Source organism: Amblyraja radiata, chromosome 1 (genome assembly GCF_010909765.2).
Source record: "Amblyraja radiata isolate CabotCenter1 chromosome 1, sAmbRad1.1.pri, whole genome shotgun sequence".
In the NCBI taxonomy this organism is placed as follows: Eukaryota; Metazoa; Chordata; class Chondrichthyes; order Rajiformes; family Rajidae; genus Amblyraja; species Amblyraja radiata.
In genome coordinates this window covers 78,505,002-78,521,680 of record NC_045956.1, presented here as the reverse complement: position 1 = coordinate 78,521,680, position 16,679 = coordinate 78,505,002, and positions in this window count along the sequence as shown.

Here is a 16,679-nt window from a genome sequence, read left to right as displayed (position 1 = left end):
CATTTGGTTCATTCACATCTCATCACAAATGTCCCATTATCCCAAAGGGAAATTTGTCACCTGGTATCATGAATGAAGGTTTACTCTGCCAATATTTGTTGCTCAGATAAGATGGGAAAAAAGAAGGGATTAAGAATCACTGGTCTTGAGTGATTTGCTTGAGCATGTTATGTCTCTGACTTTTATCTGAGAATGTTATGGCCACTCGTGAAATTGGATTTTCATGTCTATAATCGAAGACGTCAAGCGGCTGACCTTGTACATCGTTTCATTTACCAATGGTCTTCTTTAATTTTAAACACAGTTCAAGAATGGAAGTTGATGAGCAATGTCGGGTGGCTGCAACAATGGTACTAAATGACTGTTAGATCAAAACATTAAGTGCTGCTGTTGTGGTGTCCTTACTTGTTGTTCAATTGTCATCATGGCTTGATTTACATGTCCATTAGTAATGAAACTGGGATTTGATGAGCTGTGCTGTGTGGTCTTATTTCTAATGCATTAGCCACATCAATGACCAACAATCAGAAACGTAACCTTCACGACGAAAACCAACAGGAATTTCGATATATTCAAACGTGGAAGTACATACACTTTTGGTAAAAAACTTACTTTTTTTCTTGAAATGTTTGTTGGTCAATATTGTTCTTGATGAGCATTTCTTGTTGAAAACTTCCTCACCTCTGTTCTTTATACTTACCGTAGCACTTTACAGACATCTGTCTCCTGAACTGTAGCATTTTCTGTTGCATTGAGTGGTAAGTGCTACCATGTTTGGGTGACTGCTATCTGGCTCTTCACGATCAAGCTCGAGGTTCATTCGTACCACTTTGAAACTGTCCCATCATCCAGTGTTACATAATCCTGAAGAGTGACATTGTCTGACATTTCCACGCACTGCAAGGTCCCTTTCCTATAAATTTCCTTCTCGAAACAGATCCTATTTCCCAGGCATCTCCTATCAGGAGAGTCCAACCAACAGAGCAAAGTTAAAGCCATGTTTGTATGAAGCACCTGCCCAACCCATCTTTTCCTTTTCCAACGGAATACTTTCATTTCAGGAAATGTTTTTGAAGAGATGTGCAACGTTGGGTGGCTGCAACAGTGGTACTAAATGACCGTTGAGAACAAAATATTAAGTGCTACTTTTGTGGTGACGTTCCTTGTTCAATCATCATCATATTCTTGCATCAAACACAGCAGATGACCAACAACCTAAAATGGATCCTTCCAGAGGACAGCCGACGTGAAATTGCAGAGAGTTTCCGCAACAAATTGTTCTTTTATTTCTTCAAAATTTAGTTTGTCAATGCTGGGGCATAGGTGAATTGGTGAGCATTACTGTTGAAGACATCGGCACCTCGGGTATTCTCCTTACTGTAGCACTTTACAGATATCTGCCTCCTGAACTGTAGCATTTTCTGTTGCATTGAGTGGTAAGTGCTACCAAGTTTGGGTGACTGCTATCTGGCTCTTCACAATCAAGCATTTGGTTCATTCAGATCTCATCACAAATGTCCCATCATCCCAAAGGGAAATTTGTCACCTGGTATCACGAATGAAGGTTTACTCTACCAATATTTGTTGTTCAGATAAGATGGGGAAAAAAGAAGGGATTAAGAATCACTGGTCTTGAGTGATTTGCTTGACCATGTTATGTCTCTGACTTTTATCTGAGAATGTTATGGCCACTCGTGAAATTGGATTTTCATGTCTATAATTGAAGATGTCATGCGGCTGATCTTGTACATCGTTTCGTTTACCAATGGTCTTCTTTAATTTTAAACACAGTTTAAGAATGGAAGTTGATGAGCAATGTCGGGTGGCTGCAACAATGGTACTAAATGACTTAGATCAAAACATTAAGTGCTGCTGTTGTGGTGTCCTTACTTGTTGTTCAATTGTAATCATGGCTTGATTTACATGTCCATTAGTAATGAAACTGTGGATTTGATGAGCTGTGCTGTGTGGTCTTATTTTCTAATGCATTAGCCACATCAAATGACCAACAATCAGAAACGTCACCTTTGCGACGAAAACCAACTGGAATTTCGATATATTCACACATGTGGAAGTACATACACTTTTGGTAAAAAACTTCCTTTTTTTCTTGAAATGTTTGTTGGCCAATATTGTTCTTGATGAGCATTTCTTGTTGAAAACTTCCTCACCTCTGTTCTTTAGCCTTACCGTAGCACTTTACAGACATCTGCCTCCTGAACTGTAGCATTTTCTGTTGCATTGTAAGTGCTACCATGTTTGGGTGACTGCTATCTGGCTCTTCACGGTCAAGCTCGAAGTTCATTCGTACCTCTTTGAAACTGTCCCATCATCCAGTGTTACATTTTCCTTTTCCAACGGAATACTTTCATTTCAGGAAATATTTTTGAAGAGAAGTGCAACATAGGGTGGCTGCAACAGTGGTACTAAATGACAGTTGAGGACAAAATATTAAGTGCTAATTTTGTGGTGACCTTCCTTGTTCAATCGTCATCACTTGGTTTGGTCAACGTGTTCCGCTGAGTTTTATTTGGCTTGTCAAGTGCGGGTATTACTAACTTTTTATGTCCAAATTGTGTGCAAGTTTCCTTATGATGCATTCATTATTTTCTCGTCTTTGTGACTTTGAATGAAAGATGTTTGTCAAATCTATTGAAGCTACCAACTGTTGCAGATTTGTTGGTGTTTTGCAAGACTTGTGGTGCATTAGCTGAGATGAACACCCGAGGCCAATGACCTTGCAGGCTGCATGGATATAAAAGAAATGATTGTCACCTATTCAGAGGGAAAGTAAGAGGTGCAAATTGCCAAACTGCTGTAGGTTCCTGGAGGGACAATATATTCTTGCATCGGACACAGCAGATGACCAACAACCTAAAATGGATCCTTCCAGAGGACAGCCGACGTGAAATTGCAGAGTTTCCGCAAGAAATGGTTCTGTTATTTCTTGAAAATTTAGTTTGTCAATGCTGGGGCATAGGTGAATTGGTGAGCATTTCTGTTGAAGACATCGGCACCTCGGGTATTCGCCTTACTGTAGCACTTTACAGATATCTGCCTCCTGAACTGTAGCATTTTCTGTTGCATTGAGTGGTAAGTGCTACCACGTTTGGGTGACTGCTATCTGGCTCTTCACAATCAAGCATTTGGTTCATTCAGATCTCATCACAAATGTCCCAACATCTCAAAGGGAAATTTGTCACCTGGTATCATGAATGAAGGTTTACTCTACCAATATTTGTTGCTCAGATAAGATGGAAAAAAGAAGGGATTAAGAATCACTGGTATTGAGTGATTTGCTTGACCATGTTATGTCTTTTATCTGAGAATGTTATGGCCACTCGTGAAATTGGATTTTCATGTCTATAATTGAAGATGTCATGCGGCTGATCTTGTACATCGTTTCGTTTACCAATGGTCTTCTTTAATTTTAAACACAGTTTAAGAATGGAAGTTGATGAGCAATGTCAGGTGGCTGCAACAATCGTACTAAATGACTGTTCGATCAAAAAACTAAGTGCGGCTGTTGTGGTGTCCTTACTTGTTGTTCAATTGTCATCATGGCTTGATTTTCATGTCCAGCTGACTCTTTTTTTACCAGTTAGTAATGAAACTGTGTGGATTTGATGAGCTGTGCTGTGCGGTCTTATTTTCTAATGCATCAGCCAACAGGAACGTAACCTTTGCGACGAAAACCAACAGGAATTTCGATATATTCAAACATGTGGTAGTACATACACTTTTGGAAAAAAACTTCCTTTTTTTCTTGAAATGTTTGTTGGTCAATATTGTTCTAGATGAGCATTTCTTGTTGAAAACTACCTCACCTCTGTTCTTTAGCCTTACCGTTGCACTTTAGACATCTGCCTCCTGAACTGTAGCATTTTCTGTTGCATTGAGTGGTAAGTGCTACCATGTTTGGGTGACTGCTATCTGGCTCTTCACGATCAAGCTCGAGGTTCATTCGTACCTCTTTGAAACTGTCCCATCATCCAGTGTTACATAATCCTGAAGAGTGACAATGTCTGACATTTCAACGCACTGCAAGGTCCCTTTCCTATAAATTTCCTTCTCGAAACAGATCCTTTTTCCCAGGCATCTCCTATCAGGAGAGTCCACCCAACAGAGCAAAGTTAAAGCCATGTTTGTATGAAGCGCCTGCCCAACCCTTCTTTTCCTTTTCCAATGGAATACTTTCATTTCAGGAAATGTTTTTGAAGAGATGTGCAACGTTGGGTGGCTGCAACAGTGGTACTAAATGACAGTTGAGAACAAAATATTAAGTGCTACTTTTGTGGTGACGTTCCTTGTTCAATCATCATCATATTCTTGCATCAAACAGCAGATGACCAACAACCTAAAATGGATCCTTCCAGAGGACAGCCGACGTGAAATTGCAGAGAGGTTCCGCAACAAATTGTTCTTTTATTTCTTGACAATTTAGTTTGTCAATGCTGGGGCATAGGTGAATTGGTGAGCATTACACTTGAAGACATCGGCACCTCGGGTATTCTCCTTACTGTAGCACTTTACAGATATCTGCCTCCTGAACTGTAGCATTTTCTGTTGCATTGAGTGGTAAGTGCTACCAAGTTTTGGTGACTGCTATCTGGCTCTTCACAATCAAGCATTTGGTTCATTCAGATCTCATCACAAATGTCCCATCATCCCAAAGGGAAATTTGTCACCTGGTATCACGAATGAAGGTTTACTCTACCAATATTTGTTGTTCAGATAAGATGGGGAAAAAAGAAGGGATTAAGTATCACTGGTCTTGAGTGATTTGCTTGACCATGTTATGTCTCTGACTTTTATCTGAGAATGTTATGGCCACTCGTGAAATTGGATTTTCATGTTTATAATTGAAGATGTCAAGCGGCTGACCTTGTACATCGTTTCGTTTACCAATGGTCTTCTTTAATTTTAAACACAGTTTAAGAATGGAAGTTGATGAGCAATGTCGGGTGGCTGCAACAATGGTACTAAATGACTGTTAGATCAAAACATTAAGTGCTGCTGTTGTGGTGTCCTTACTTGTTGTTCAATTGTCATCATGGCTTGATTTACATGTCCATTAGTAGTGAAACTGTGGATTTGATGAGCTGTGCTGTGTGGTCTTATTTTCTAATGCATTAGCCACATCAAATGACCAACAATCAGAAACATCACCTTTGCGACGAAAACCAACTGAAATTTCGATATATTCAAACATGTGGAAGTACATACACTTTTGGTAAAAAACTTCCTTTTTTTCTTGAAATGTTTGTTGGCCAATATTGTTCTTGATGAGCATTTCTTGTTGAAAACTTCCTCACCTCTGTTCTTTAGCCTTACCATAGCACTTTACAGACATCTGCCTCCTGAACTGTAGCATTTTCTGTTGCATTGTAAGTGCTACCATGTTTGGGTGACTGCTATCTGGCTCTTCACGATCAACCATATAACAATTACAGCACGGAAACAGGCCATCTCGACCCCTCTAGTCCGTGCCGAACACATAATCTCCCCTAGTCCCATATACCTGCGCTCAGACCATAACCCTCCATTCCTTTCCCATCCATATAACTATCCAATTCATTTTTAAATGATAAAAACGAACCTGCCTCTACCACCTTCACTGGAAGCTCATTCCACACAGCTACCACTCTCTGAGTAAAGAAGTTCCCCCTCATGTTACCCCTAAACTTCAGTCCCTTAATTCTCAAGTCATGTCCCCTTGTTTGAATCTTCCCTACTCTCAGTGGGAAAAGCTTTTCCACGTCAACTCTGTCTATCCCTCTCATCATTTTAAAAACCTCTATCAAGTCCCCCCTTAACCTTCTGCGCTCCAAAGAATAAAGCCCTAACTTGTTCAACCTTTCTCTGTAACTTAGTTGCTGAAACCCAGGCAACATTCTAGTAAATCTCCTCTGTACTCTCTCTATTTTGTTGACATCCTTCCTATAATTAGGCGACCAAAATTGTACACCATACTCCAGAATTGGCCTCACCAATGCCTTGTACAATTTTAACATTACATCCCAACTTCTATACTCAATGCTCTGATTTATAAAGGCCAGCACACCAAAAGCTTTCTTTACCACCCTATCTACATGAGATTCCACTTTCATGGAACTGTGCACAGTTATTCCCAGATCCCTCTGTTCACCTACATTCTTCAATTCCCTACCATTTACCATGTACGTCCTATTTTGATTTGTCCTGCCAAGATGTAGCACCTCACACTTATCAGCATTAAACTCCATCTGCCATCTTTCAGCCCACTCTTCCAACTGGCATAAATCTCTCTGTAGACTTTGAAACTCTACTTCATTACCCGCAACCCCACCTATCTTAGTATCATCTGCATACTTACTAATCCAATTTACCACACCATCGTCCAGATCATTGATGTACATGACAAACAACAGTGGACCCAACACAGATCCCTGTGGCACCCCACTCGTCACTGGCCTCCAACCTGACAAACAACCATCCACCATTACTCTCTGGCATCTCCCATTCAGCCACTGTTGAATCCATCTTGCTACTCCACCATTAATACCCAACCATTGAACCTTCTTAACCAACCTTCCATGAGGAACCTTGTCAAAGGCCTTACTGAAGTCCATATACACAACATCCACTGCTTTACCCTCATCAATTTCCCGAGTAACATCTTCAAAAAATTCAAGAAGATTAGTTAAACATGACCTTCCAGGCACAAATCCATGTTGACTGTTCCTAATCAGACCCTGTTTATCCAGATGCTTATATATATTATCTCTAAGTATTCTTTCCATTAATTTGCCCACCACTGACGTCAAACTAACAGGTCTATAATTGCTAGGTTTACTCTTAGACCCCTTTTTAAACAATGGAACAACATGCGCAGTACGCCAATCCTCCGGCACTATTCCCGTTTCTAATGACATTTGAAATATTTCTGCCATAGCCCCTGCTATTTCTACACTAACTTCCCTCAATGTCCTAGGGAATATCCTGTCCGGACCTGGAGACTTATCCACTTTTATATTTCTCAAAAGTGTCAGTACTTCCTCTTCTTTGATCCTCGTAGTTTCCATAGCTACTCTACTTGTTTCCCTTACCTCACATAATTCAATATCCTTCTCCTTGGTGAATACCGAAGAAAAGAAACTGTTCAATATCTCCCCCATCTCTTTTGGCTCTGCAGATAGTTGGCCACTCTGACTCTCTAATGGACCAATTTTATCCCTCGTTATCCTTTTGCTATTAATATAGCGGTAGAAACCCTTCGGATTTACTTTTACCTTACTTGCCAAAGCAACCTCATATCTTCTTTTAGCTTTTCTATCAAGCTCGATCAAGCTCGAAGTTCATTCGTACCTCTTTGAAACTGTCCCATCATCCAGTGTTACATAATCCTGAAGAGTGACATTGTCTGACATATCCACGCACTGCAAGGTCCCTTTCCAATAAATTTCCTTCTCGAAACAGATCCTTTTTCCCAGGCATCTCCTATCAGGAGAGTCCACCCAACAGAGCAAAGTTAAAGCCATGTTTGTATGAAGCACCTGCCCAACCCATCTTTTCCTTTTCCAACGGAATACTTTCATTTCAGGAAATATTTTTGAAGAGATGTGCAACATAGGGTGGCTGCAACAGTGGTACTAAATGACAGTTGAGGACAAAATATTAAGTGCTACTTTTGTGGTGACCTTCCTTGTTCAATCGTCATCACTTGGTTTGGTCAACGTGTTCCGCTGAGTTTTATTTGGCTTGTCAAGTGCGGGTCTTACTAATTTTTTATGTCCAAATTGTGTGCAAGTTTTCTCATGATGCATTCATTATTTTCTCGTCTTTGTGACTTTGAATGAAAGATGTTTGTCAAATCTATTGAAGCTACCAACTGTTGCAGATTTGTTGGTGTTTTGCAAGACTTGTGGTGCATTAGCTGAGATGAACACCCGAGGCCAATGACTTGCAGGCTGCATGGATACAAAATAAATGATTGTCACCTATTCAGAGGGAAAGTAAGAGGTGCAAATTGCCAAACTGCTGTAGGTTCCTGGTGGGACAATATATTCTTGCATCGGACACAGCAGATGACCAACAACCTAAAATGGATCCTTCCAGAGGACAGCCGACATGAAATTGCAGAGTTTCCGCAAGAAATTGTTCTGTTATTTCTTGAAAATTTAGTTTGTCAATGCTGGCGCATAGGTGAATTGGTGAGCATTTCTGTTGAAGACATCGGCACCTCGGGTATTCGCCTTACTGTAGCACAGATATCTGCCTCCTGAACTGTAGCATTTTCTGTTGCATTGAGTGGTAAGTGCTACCACGTTTGGGTGACTGCTATCTGGCTCTTCACAATCAAGCATTTGGTTCATTCAGATCTCATCACAAATGTCCCAACATCTCAAAGGGAAATTTGTCACCTGGTATCATGAATGAAGGTTTACTCTACCAATATTTGTTGCTCAGATAAGATGGAAAAAAGAAGGGATTAAGAATCACTGGTATTGAGTGATTTGCTTGACCATGTTATGTCTTTTATCTGAGAATGTTATGGCCACTCGTGAAATTGGATTTTCATGTCTATAATTGAAGATGTCATGCGGCTGATCTTGTACATCGTTTCGTTTACCAATGGTCTTCTTTAATTTTAAACACAGTTTAAGAATGGAAGTTGATGAGCAATGTCAGGTGGCTGCAACAATCGTACTAAATGACTGTTCGATCAAAAAACTAAGTGCGGCTGTTGTGGTGTCCTTACTTGTTGTTCAATTGTCATCATGGCTTGATTTACATGTCCAGCTGACTCTTTTTTTACCAGTTAGTAATGAAACTGTGTGGATTTGATGAGCTGTGCTGTGCGGTCTTATTTTCTAATGCATCAGCCAACAGGAACGTAACCTTTGCGACGAAAACCAACAGGAATTTCGATATATTCAAACATGTGGTAGTACATACACTTTTGGAAAAAAACTTCCTTTTTTTCTTGAAATGTTTGTTGGTCAATATTGTTCTAGACGAGCATTTCTTGTTGAAAACTACCTCACCTCTGTTCTTTAGCCTTACCGTTGCACTTTAGACATCTGCCTCCTGAACTGTAGCATTTTCTGTTGCATTGAGTGGTAAGTGCTACCATGTTTGGGTGACTGCTATCTGGCTCTTCACGATCAAGCTCGAGGTTCATTCGTACCTCTTTGAAACTGTCCCATCATCCAGTGTTACATAATCCTGAAGAGTGACAATGTCTGACATTTCAACGCACTGCAAGGTCCCTTTCCTATAAATTTCCTTCTCGAAACAGATCCTTTTTCCCAGGCATCTCCTATCAGGAGAGTCCACCCAACAGAGCAAAGTTAAAGCCATGTTTGTATGAAGCGCCTGCCCAACCCTTCTTTTCCTTTTCCAATGGAATACTTTCATTTCAGGAAATGTTTTTGAAGAGATGTGCAACGTTGGGTGGCTGCAACAGTGGTACTAAATGACAGTTGAGAACAAAATATTAAGTGCTACTTTTGTGGTGACGTTCCTTGTTCAATCATCATCATATTCTTGCATCAAACAGCAGATGACCAACAACCTAAAATGGATCCTTCCAGAGGACAGCCGACGTGAAATTGCAGAGAGGTTCCGCAACAAATTGTTCTTTTATTTCTTGACAATTTAGTTTGTCAATGCTGGGGCATAGGTGAATTGGTGAGCATTACACTTGAAGACATCGGCACCTCGGGTATTCTCCTTACTGTAGCACTTTACAGATATCTGCCTCCTGAACTGTAGCATTTTCTGTTGCATTGAGTGGTAAGTGCTACCAAGTTTGGGTGACTGCTATCTGGCTCTTCACAATCAAGCATTTGGTTCATTCAGATCTCATCACAAATGTCCCATCATCCCAAAGGGAAATTTGTCACCTGGTATCACGAATGAAGGTTTACTCTACCAATATTTGTTGTTCAGATAAGATGGGGAAAAAAGAAGGGATTAAGTATCACTGGTCTTGAGTGATTTGCTTGACCATGTTATGTCTCTGACTTTTATCTGAGAATGTTATGGCCACTCGTGAAATTGGATTTTCATGTCTATAATTGAAGATGTCAAGCGGCTGACCTTGTACATCGTTTCGTTTACCAATGGTCTTCTTTAATTTTAAACACAGTTTAAGAATGGAAGTTGATGAGCAATGTCGGGTGGCTGCAACAATGGTACTAAATGACTGTTAGATCAAAACATTAAGTGCTGCTGTTGTGGTGTCCTTACTTGTTGTTCAATTGTCATCATGGCTTGATTTACATGTCCATTAGTAGTGAAACTGTGGATTTGATGAGCTGTGCTGTGTGGTCTTATTTTCTAATGCATTAGCCACATCAAATGACCAACAATCAGAAACGTCACCTTTGCGACGAAAACCAACTGGAATTTCGATATATTCAAACATGTGGAAGTACATACACTTTTGGTAAAAAAATTCCTTTTTTTCTTGAAATGTTTGTTGGCCAATATTGTTCTTGATGAGCATTTCTTGTTGAAAACTTCCTCACCTCTGTTCTTTAGCCTTACCATAGCACTTTACAGACATCTGCCTCCTGAACTGTAGCATTTTCTGTTGCATTGTAAGTGCTACCATGTTTGGGTGACTGCTATCTGGCTCTTCACGATCAACCATATAACAATTACAGCACGGAAACAGGCCATCTCGACCCCTCTAGTCCGTGCCGAACACATAATCTCCCCTAGTCCCATATACCTGCGCTCAGACCATAACCCTCCATTCCTTTCCCATCCATATAACTATCCAATTCATTTTTAAATGATAAAAACGAACCTGCCTCTACCACCTTCACTGGAAGCTCATTCCACACAGCTACCACTCTCTGAGTAAAGAAGTTCCCCCTCATGTTACCCCTAAACTTCAGTCCCTTAATTCTCAAGTCATGTCCCCTTGTTTGAATCTTCCCTACTCTCAGTGGGAAAAGCTTTTCCACGTCAACTCTGTCTATCCCTCTCATCATTTTAAAAACCTCTATCAAGTCCCCCCTTAACCTTCTGCGCTCCAAAGAATAAAGCCCTAACTTGTTCAACCTTTCTCTGTAACTTAGTTGCTGAAACCCAGGCAACATTCTAGTAAATCTCCTCTGTACTCTCTCTATTTTGTTGACATCCTTCCTATAATTAGGCGACCAAAATTGTACACCATACTCCAGAATTGGCCTCACCAATGCCTTGTACAATTTTAACATTACATCCCAACTTCTATACTCAATGCTCTGATTTATAAAGGCCAGCACACCAAAAGCTTTCTTTACCACCCTATCTACATGAGATTCCACTTTCATGGAACTGTGCACAGTTATTCCCAGATCCCTCTGTTCACCTACATTCTTCAATTCCCTACCATTTACCATGTACGTCCTATTTTGATTTGTCCTGCCAAGATGTAGCACCTCACACTTATCAGCATTAAACTCCATCTGCCATCTTTCAGCCCACTCTTCCAACTGGCATAAATCTCTCTGTAGACTTTGAAACTCTACTTCATTACCCGCAACCCCACCTATCTTAGTATCATCTGCATACTTACTAATCCAATTTACCACACCATCGTCCAGATCATTGATGTACATGACAAACAACAGTGGACCCAACACAGATCCCTGTGGCACCCCACTCGTCACTGGCCTCCAACCTGACAAACAACCATCCACCATTACTCTCTGGCATCTCCCATTCAGCCACTGTTGAATCCATCTTGCTACTCCACCATTAATACCCAACCATTGAACCTTCTTAACCAACCTTCCATGAGGAACCTTGTCAAAGGCCTTACTGAAGTCCATATACACAACATCCACTGCTTTACCCTCATCAATTTCCCGAGTAACATCTTCAAAAAATTCAAGAAGATTAGTTAAACATGACCTTCCAGGCACAAATCCATGTTGACTGTTCCTAATCAGACCCTGTTTATCCAGATGCTTATATATATTATCTCTAAGTATTCTTTCCATTAATTTGCCCACCACTGACGTCAAACTAACAGGTCTATAATTGCTAGGTTTACTCTTAGACCCCTTTTTAAACAATGGAACAACATGCGCAGTACGCCAATCCTCCGGCACTATTCCCGTTTCTAATGACATTTGAAATATTTCTGCCATAGCCCCTGCTATTTCTACACTAACTTCCCTCAATGTCCTAGGGAATATCCTGTCCGGACCTGGAGACTTATCCACTTTTATATTTCTCAAAAGTGTCAGTACTTCCTCTTCTTTGATCCTCGTAGTTTCCATAGCTACTCTACTTGTTTCCCTTACCTCACATAATTCAATATCCTTCTCCTTGGTGAATACCGAAGAAAAGAAACTGTTCAATATCTCCCCCATCTCTTTTGGCTCTGCAGATAGTTGGCCACTCTGACTCTCTAATGGACCAATTTTATCCCTCGTTATCCTTTTGCTATTAATATAGCGGTAGAAACCCTTCGGATTTACTTTTACCTTACTTGCCAAAGCAACCTCATATCTTCTTTTAGCTTTTCTATCAAGCTCGATCAAGCTCGAAGTTCATTCGTACCTCTTTGAAACTGTCCCATCATCCAGTGTTACATAATCCTGAAGAGTGACATTGTCTGACATATCCACGCACTGCAAGGTCCCTTTCCAATAAATTTCCTTCTCGAAACAGATCCTTTTTCCCAGGCATCTCCTATCAGGAGAGTCCACCCAACAGAGCAAAGTTAAAGCCATGTTTGTATGAAGCACCTGCCCAACCCATCTTTTCCTTTTCCAACGGAATACTTTCATTTCAGGAAATATTTTTGAAGAGATGTGCAACATAGGGTGGCTGCAACAGTGGTACTAAATGACAGTTGAGGACAAAATATTAAGTGCTACTTTTGTGGTGACCTTCCTTGTTCAATCGTCATCACTTGGTTTGGTCAACGTGTTCCGCTGAGTTTTATTTGGCTTGTCAAGTGCGGGTCTTACTAATTTTTTATGTCCAAATTGTGTGCAAGTTTTCTCATGATGCATTCATTATTTTCTCGTCTTTGTGACTTTGAATGAAAGATGTTTGTCAAATCTATTGAAGCTACCAACTGTTGCAGATTTGTTGGTGTTTTGCAAGACTTGTGGTGCATTAGCTGAGATGAACACCCGAGGCCAATGACTTGCAGGCTGCATGGATACAAAATAAATGATTGTCACCTATTCAGAGGGAAAGTAAGAGGTGCAAATTGCCAAACTGCTGTAGGTTCCTGGTGGGACAATATATTCTTGCATCGGACACAGCAGATGACCAACAACCTAAAATGGATCCTTCCAGAGGACAGCCGACATGAAATTGCAGAGTTTCCGCAAGAAATTGTTCTGTTATTTCTTGAAAATTTAGTTTGTCAATGCTGGGGCATAGGTGAATTGGTGAGCATTTCTGTTGAAGACATCGGCACCTCGGGTATTCGCCTTACTGTAGCACAGATATCTGCCTCCTGAACTGTAGCATTTTCTGTTGCATTGAGTGGTAAGTGCTACCAAGTTTGGGTGACTGCTATCTGGCTCTTCACAATCAAGCATTTGGTTCATTCAGATCTCATCACAAATGTCCCAACATCTCAAAGGGAAATTTGTCACCTGGTATCATGAATGAAGGTTTACTCTACCAATATTTGTTGCTCAGATAAGATGGAAAAAAGAAGGGATTAAGAATCACTGGTATTGAGTGATTTGCTTGACCATGTTATGTCTTTTATCTGAGAATGTTATGGCCACTCGTGAAATTGGATTTTCATGTCTATAATTGAAGATGTCATGCGGCTGATCTTGTACATCGTTTCGTTTACCAATGGTCTTCTTTAATTTTAAACACAGTTTAAGAATGGAAGTTGATGAGCAATGTCAGGTGGCTGCAACAATCGTACTAAATGACTTCGATCAAAAAGTCGGCTGCTATCTGGCTCTTCACGATCAAGCTCGAGGTTCATTCGTACCTCTTTGAAACTGTCCCATCATCCAGTGTTACTTAATCCTGAAGAGTGACAATGTCTGACATTTCAACGCACTGCAAGGTCCCTTTCCTATAAATTTCCTTCTCGAAACAGATCCTTTTTCCCAGGCATCTCCTATCAGGAGAGTCCACCCAACAGAGCAAAGTTAAAGCCATGTTTGTATGAAGCGCCTGCCCAACCCTTCTTTTCCTTTTCCAATGGAATACTTTCATTTCAGGAAATGTTTTTGAAGAGATGTGCAACGTTGGGTGGCTGCAACAGTGGTACTAAATGACAGTTGAGAACAAAATATTAAGTGCTACTTTTGTGGTGACCTTCCTTGTTCAATCATCATCATATTCTTGCATCGAACACAGCAGATGACCAACAACCTAAAATGGATCCTTCCAGAGGACAGCCGACGTGAAATTGCAGAGAGTTTCCGCAACAAATTGTTCTTTTATATCTTGACAATTTAGTTTGTCAATGCTGGGGCATAGGTGAATTGGTGAGCATTACTGTTGAAGACATCGGCATCTCGGGTATTCTCCTTACTGTAGCACTTTACAGATATCTGCCTCTTGAACTGTAGCATTTTCTGTTGCATTGAGTGGTAAGTGCTACCAAGTTTGGGTGACTGCTATCTGGCTCTTCACAATCAAGCATTTGGTTCATTCAGATCTCATCACAAATGTCCCATCATCCCAAAGGGAAATTTGTCACCTGGTATCATGAGTGATGGTTTAATCTACCAATATTTGTTGTTCAGATAAGATGGGAAAAAAGAAGGGATTAAGAATCACTGGTCTTGAGTGATTTGCTTGACCATGTTATGTCTGACTTTTATCTGAGAATGTTATGGCCACTCGTGAAATTGGATTTTCATGTCTATAATTGAAGTTGTCATGCGGCTGATATTGTACATCGTTTCGTTTACCAATGGTCTTCTTTAATTTTAAACACAGTTTAAGAATGGAAGTTGATGAGTAATGTCAGGTGGCTGCAACAATGGTACTAAATGACTGTTAGATCAAAACATTAAGTGCTGCTGTTGTGGTGTCCTTACTTGTTGTTCAATTGTCATCATGGCTTGATTTACATGTCCATTAGTAATGAAACTGTGGATTTGATGAGCTGTGCTGTGTGGTCTTATTTTCTAATGCATTAGCCACATCAAATGACCAACAATCAGAAACGTCACCTTTGCGACGAAAACCAACTAGAATTTCGATATATTCAAACATGTGGAAGTACATACACTTTTGGTAAAAAACTTCCTTTTTTTCTTGAAATGTTTGTTGGCCAATATTGTTCTTGATGAGCATTTCTTGTTGAAAACTTCCTCACCTCTGTTCTTTAGCCTTACCATAGCACTTTACAGACATCTGCCTCCTGAACTGTAGCAATTTCTGTTGCATTGTAAGTGCTACCATGTTTGGGTAACTGCAATCTGGCTCTTCACGGTCAAGCTCGAGGTTCATTCGTACCTCTTTGAAACTGTCCCATCATCCAGTGTTACATAATCCTGAAGAGTGACATTGTCTGACATATCCACGCACTGCAAGGTCCCTTTCCAATAAATTTCCTTCTCGAAACAGATCCTTTTTCCCAGGCATCTCCTATCAGGAGAGTCCACCCAACAGAGCAAAGTTAAAGCCATGTTTGTATGAAGCACCTGCCCAACCCTTCTTTTCCTTTTCCAACGGAATACTTTCATTTCAGGAAATATTTTTGAAGAGATGTGCAACATAGGGTGGCTGCAACAGTGGTACTAAATGACAGTTGAGGACAAAATATTAAGTGCTACTTTTGTGGTGACCTTCCTTGTTCAATCGTCATCACTTGGTTTGGTCAACGTGTTCCGCTGAGTTTTATTTGGCTTGTCAAGTGCGGGTCTTACTAACTTTTTATGTCCAAATTGTGTGCAAGTTTCCTTATGATGCATTCATTATTTTCTCGTCTTTGTGACTTTGAATGAAAGATGTTTGTCAAATCTATTGAAGCTACCAACTGTTGCAGATTTGTTGGTGTTTTGGAAGACTTGTGGTGTATTAGCTGAGATGAACACCCGAGGCCAATGACTTGCAGGCTGCATGGATACAAAATAAATGATTGTCACCTATTCAGAGGGAAAGTAAGAGGTGCAAATTGCCAAACTGCTGTAGGTTCCTGGAGGGACAATATATTCTTGCATCGGACACAGCAGATGACCAACAACCTAAAATGGAACCTTCCAGAGGACAGCCGACGTGAAATTGCAGAGTTTCCGCAAGAAATTGTTCTGTTATTTCTTGAAAATTTAGTTTGTCAATGCTGGGGCATAGGTGAATTGGTGAGTATTTCTGTTGAAGACATCGGCACCTCGGGTATTCGCCTTACTGTAGCACTTTACAGATATCTGCCTCCTGAACTGTAGCATTTTCTGTTGCATTGAGTGGTAATTGCTACCAAGTTTGGGTGACTGCTATCTGGCTCTTCACAATCAAGCATTTGGTTCATTCAGATCTCATCACAAATGTCCCAACATCTCAAAGGGAAATTTGTCACCTGGTATCATGAATGAAGGTTACCTCTACCAATATTTGTTGCTCAGATAAGATGGAAAAAAGAAGGGATTAAGAATCACTGGTATTGAGTGATTTGCTTGACCATGTTATGTCTTTTATCTGAAAATGTTATGGCCACTCGTGAAATTGGATTTTCATGTCTATAATTGAAGTTGTCA